At 35.1% G+C, this 5,725-nt stretch overlaps 1 long non-coding RNA gene across 1 annotated transcript; it reads right to left on the reverse strand.

The window, feature by feature from the left end:
- Positions 1 to 920: 920 nt before the first annotated feature.
- On the reverse strand, positions 921 to 2,158 carry LOC120216732. The gene is made up of 4 exons (XR_005525077.1): positions 2,010 to 2,158; positions 1,357 to 1,422; positions 1,013 to 1,098; positions 921 to 954 (listed from the first exon to the last, which is right to left on the reverse strand). It is a non-coding gene; the product is annotated as an uncharacterized LOC120216732 (long non-coding RNA).
- Positions 2,159 to 5,725: the final 3,567 nt, after the last annotated feature.

Genomic DNA, 5,725 nt, shown 5'->3' on the forward strand with positions numbered 1-5,725 from the left:
TTAAGATACAAACGCTAATTACCTCTCTATAGCTAAGAGAAATTGATTTTGCAAATTAAAACTAATTTGTCAAATGTTGTTTTCTACTCTTTTAATACCCAAATTTAACATGTAGCATTTTCCAATAAACTTGACATCCATAAACAACAAACTTAAAATCCATAACAAGAAAATTGAAATCCATAATAATAAATCAAAGTTTACATTAACGTAAAATATAATGTAGTTCAGCATTATTAACTATAATAAACAATAATAACATCTAAGATATTTTGCTTATAATCTTACACATTCTTCACTATTCTTCGTCACAATGAGACGCTTAAATTCAAAGAGATAAATCCAGTTTATATGGGAAAACAATGATGCAGAGCTAGTATTGTCCTGTCATTTCTTGCACAGATATGTTGCTTCATGAGGTCTTACTCCAATTTGCAACTCACATTTTCAACAGTACAAAGATCAAACAAAGATTCAAATAGAGCCTACAGCTGCAACATTCTACTACTGATCTGCAACATGGAAATAAATCAATCAGTACAGAAACCATTAACTCTAACTGCCAATATGTTGCCTTAATGGTTGTATAAGATAATGCCTTTTCCTGATTCAGAACAAGATTGGGAAAGTAAAATAGAATGTTTAATACTAATACAATGGGAGTAATTGTAAAACCTAATGTGAGTTGGTCAAATGTAATGGCACCAAAAGACAGTAAAAAATACAAAGCAAAAAATAAGCCACTCTCAAGATAGAGCCACATATGGTGTAGAAATGTAATACTGTGTAAAAAAACTCTTTCTATATCAGCTTAAATCGCTTGAAATAAGGTAAATCCTAGGTTTAAAATCTAGTAATAGAAAGATTAAAGAACAGGAGTATGAATTCCAAGAACAATAAAAAAGTTGATTGCTTTGGACTAAGTTACAACCGCAAGAGAAAGCTTAAAAGTAACTAAGACACAATGAGATTCAGCAACAACAAACACACTGGAATAGTGTATAAAGCTTACTTTTGGTAATAATTGCTTTGTTTGAGCACATAAAGCTCAAATAGATGTCGAGGGTTTGGCCCAAGCACATCATCAATCACCATCCACTGCAATAGGAGTAAGGTAAGCTTATAGCTTCCCAATAAAATTCAAGGTTCTAATAGAAGGTTCTGTACATTGTTCAAAAAATAATAATAATAATAATAATATAAGGTTATGAAGGGGAAGAGCACTCTACAGAGTATTAAGAACTAAACATAAATTTTGATGAAGGTTTGAATTATGGTTTTTCCTTATTTCCTGTTTAAGACAAAGTTTCCTAATGTTATGTCTAAGCAATGTTATCTTAACAAATAAATACTCACCTCTGAATGGGTGAAGTAATCAGTAACCATGTGCATTTTAGCTTCTTATAGGGTCCAACCAAATGTCTGCACAAATCAAACAAATTGTAATGACAGTAAAAATTTGGCATCACTTAATTATATAATGTAAAGAGTGAAATGGGTGATCAAAGTTGTTCATAATTTCTAGATTTAAGGTGAAAAGACACTAATTAAATACCAACAGAATGAAACACACAGAACCTCATACATGTGTATATACATTCATAATACAAACCAACATGCTTTAAGGGTGCTTGTTTCAATGTGTTCGTGTGTGTACAAGAATGTGCATGTGACATGAGTATCATAGATAATTTTCTGAGTACCTCACCAGAGATGAATATATCTGGAAACCCGAAATCCATGAAAGCTTGATATGAATAGTAGCTGAGAAAATTTGTATTTGATAAAACTAAGAGTTGCATCTCAATTGTCACTATCTCCACGGATACAAGTATTATAAAGCACTAAAGTTATAATTATGAAAATTTTAAACATCTCTTGAGTCGTTGCAATACATACCTGAACTACTGAGCTTAACAGAAGTCTAAATCAGATAATTGAGGAAAATTGAAAAGTCTAAACTCGAACTAAAACTTGCACAAAATTGAAACATTTAGCATAGAATAAACAACATGGCTTGATATCTTAACCTATCTAATGTCACAAGTATAAGAGGTAGGCATCGTTCATTTGCTCCTAAAGCAATTATTCTCCAAATCAAACTGTCATGGTACATTGATCCACACACCATTGTCTTTTCAGTCAAAATTGCATTCTGAAGAATCTCAACATTATTTATGACCATTTTCTGAAAATGGTCCAATGATCAGTAAGCAACCAAGATGTATAAAACAGAGAGTCTAAACCAGAAAAATGCAAGAAACAAATGGAGATACCTACGGCACAACCATTAGCATCACAAGAAAGCTTGTAAATAAGGATGACCGATGCAACCGCACTGTGAGCTGGTTGAAGCATGCTTAATTCTCGTCGAACCAACCTTCAAGCAAAAGAACAAAAAACCAGGGGCATTCGGTTCTGGAAACGAAAAAGGGGACAAAAAAAGAACAAAAAGAGAGAATAAAATCGGGGTAGGATATTTTAGAGAGCAACAAAGAAAAACAACAACAAAATCAATACACTACTTTCATTCATCAACACAAAACGACCATCACCACTCATCCATCAAAATAAAAAAGAGAGCACCTTTCGAACATCAACCCAGAAAATGAATATTAGCCAAAAATAAGAGAGAAAATAAAGAGAAAACCTAAAAAGGACATACCTTTCGTCGAAGCCACCATCGTTCCTCTTGGACCTAAGCCAAAGCCTTCAAGATTTGAAGGTATTTTCTTTTTTTTTTAAACCCTTTAGATGTAAAGGTTGCATATGAGCTTTTAGGTTTAGGGGGTTGTTTTTGCGTTAAAATGGGAGAGCTTTGGAGGTTACCCCATCATCGGCGCCGATTTACTGTGGCCGTGGGGTTGCTTTTCTTCTACCTCATCAAAGAAAAAAAGGAGCTGAAACACTCTGGTAATATATATGTGACAAGGGAAGAAAAAGAAATGAGAAAGTAGGCTTTTGCTTAAATCTCCTTTTCGGGCTGAAGAGATAAACTGTTAAAATTTACGGCGTTTTTTAACCCAAACGCCACAAACATACCAAACTATTGCGGCTTTTATATAAAAACGCCGCTAAAGTACTACTTTATTACGGCGTTTGTTGAAAAAATGCCACTACAGATGAACCCTATTGCGGCATTTGTATAAAAATGCCACTAAAGTACTACTCTATTACGGCGTTTCTTGAAAAACGCCACTAAAGATGAACCCTATTATGGCATTTTTATAAAAACGCCACTAAAGTACTACTCTATTGCGGCGTTTGTTGAAAAAATGCCACTACAGATGAACCCTATTGCGGCATTTATATAAAAACGTCGCTAAAGTAATACTCTATTGCGGCGTTTGTATAAAAACGCCGCTAAAGTACTACTCTGTTGCAGCGTTAGTATAAAAACGCCCCTAAAGTACTACTCTATTGTGGCGTTTGTATAAAAACGCCGCTAAGTACTACTCTTTTGCGGCGTTTGTTAAAAAAACGCCACTATAGATTACCCTATTGCGGCGTTTTTGTAAAAACACCGCTAAAGTTACCATTTTGTGGCGTTTGTTATGTAAACGCCGCTACATGTTTAAAGTTAGTGGCGTTACTCTCAAAACGCCGCTAAAAACGCCGTTGTAGAACAATTTTGCTGTAGTGAGGAGACTCTAGGAGAAGGAATGTGAGTGCTCCTATTGGGTCTAGAGCCTATGACCTAAAAGAATATAAGGGTACAAAGATGAGCAGTTTGACCAACATGTCAAATGTAAATACTTTCCAAAAACACTAGGTTCTTATCTTAAAGAAAAATACATAATTCATGTAAGTTCATGTATTGATACACCACAACAAAATAAGATAGCTGAACCAAAAAAATAATAAACATCATCGTTAATGTTTTCCATGAGTGTTCTTAAACATTTGTGGGGAAATCCATTTTATCTACCACTTATCTTATAAACTGAATGCCTAGTAGAATGTTACACTTTAAAAAAAGTCTTGTGAGGTTCTTTTTCAATACTTTCTCCATTTTAAGACTATTTTTTCAAGAGAAAATCGCCTCAGTGACCAAAAAAAAGTTATAATATACGATTTTAACCAACTTTTTTTGGATTTGCCAAAATGACCAACAAAATCGCAACGCGAAATAAAAATCGCAACGCGATCCCCAGAATCGCAAATCAGTTTCCAGAATCGCAACGCGATTCTTGAAAATCGCGATGCGATAGTACAAATTCGCATTGCGATTTTCCATAATCGCAACGCGAATATGAAAATCGCAACGCGAACACATAAATCGCAACGCGTATCCGTAAATCGCAACGTGTATCCGTAAATCGCAACGCGTATGGGTAAATCGCAATGCGTATCCGTATATCGCAACGCGTATCCGTAAATCGCAACGCGTATCCGTAAACCGCAACGTGTATCCGTAAATCGCAACGCGTATCCGTAAATCGCAATGCGTATCCGTAAATCGCAACGCGTATCCGTAAATCGCAACGATAATCCGTAAATCGCAACGCGTATCCGTAAATCGCAACGATAATCCGTAAATCGCAACGAGAATCTGTAAATCGCAACGATAATCCGTAAATCGCAACGAGAATCTGTAAATCACAACACTGAAATTTTGGGTATATAACACTGAAATCATAAACTAAATCCCTAAATCGCAACTCATTCCATCTCCATCTATCACTCTCTCCGGCGACATCCGTTCCTATATCCAACGACATCCTTCCCCATCCGGCAACAGGTCTTAGTTTCGCATCTCGTTGTTTAGTTACAACCATGAAATCATCTAATGTTGATCATGTTTGGATAGATTTGTGTTTTGGAGGGTCATGGGATAATGTTAATGGTGTTTTACAATATATGCCTTTACCCATAAATCTTCAACTAAAATTGTCTTTACAAAAGTTAACTTATGAAACTCTAATGCTACGTGTTTCAAATAAATTGAATTTAGAGCCCCTAAGTGGATTTAGGCTATCTTATCAGAGAAATGGTAAAGTTTATTTGTTAACCGACAATGAAGATGTTGAACGATTCATTGCTTACATTAGTGTTTCACAAGATGATGTTACATTGTATGTTGTTGAACCTAGAAGTAGTATTGTTGGGTCAGTAGCGGGTAGTAATCAACTAAGTTTTTCTCAAAACCCACAACCTTTCTCTAATCCAAATCCCAATCAACTTTCAGCACCAAATTCCGGTTTTCGTATTGACCAGTTAGACGATGATGAGCCAACAGAAAAAATTGTGAGTACTAGTCAGTATTCGAAATTTGGTCTTGGTCAATATCCGGACTTTGATATTGGTCAATACACGGATTTTGATGATGTTTCAGAAGAAGAAACAGACCATGCGTGTAATGATATTGATATTGGTCAATACCCGAATTTTGATGATGAAACAGCCGTTGCCGAAGAATGTAATGTTGATGATAATGAGGAGGAAGTTACGACTGTGAATGAACATGTTGAACATCCATTCTGTAATTCATATAATCCTGAAGAAGAAAAAGAAGAAGAAAAAGTCCCCGAAGAAAAGAAAATGCCACGGGCGTATAACTGGAATATGCCAGAATTACTTCAGATACCGGAAGAAGAGTTGATAAAGAAAGCAGTTGATTGTTACACAAAAGTTTTTCGTATCAAGAAAGATGATTGTTTTGATACAAAGGAAGACTTGAAGATAGCTTTATATACGAAATGTGTGGAAGATGGCTATCAACTAA

Source organism: Hibiscus syriacus, unplaced genomic scaffold (assembly GCF_006381635.1).
Source record: "Hibiscus syriacus cultivar Baekdansim isolate YM2019G1 unplaced genomic scaffold, ASM638163v2 tig00000765_pilon, whole genome shotgun sequence".
In the NCBI taxonomy this organism is placed as follows: domain Eukaryota; kingdom Viridiplantae; phylum Streptophyta; class Magnoliopsida; order Malvales; family Malvaceae; genus Hibiscus; species Hibiscus syriacus.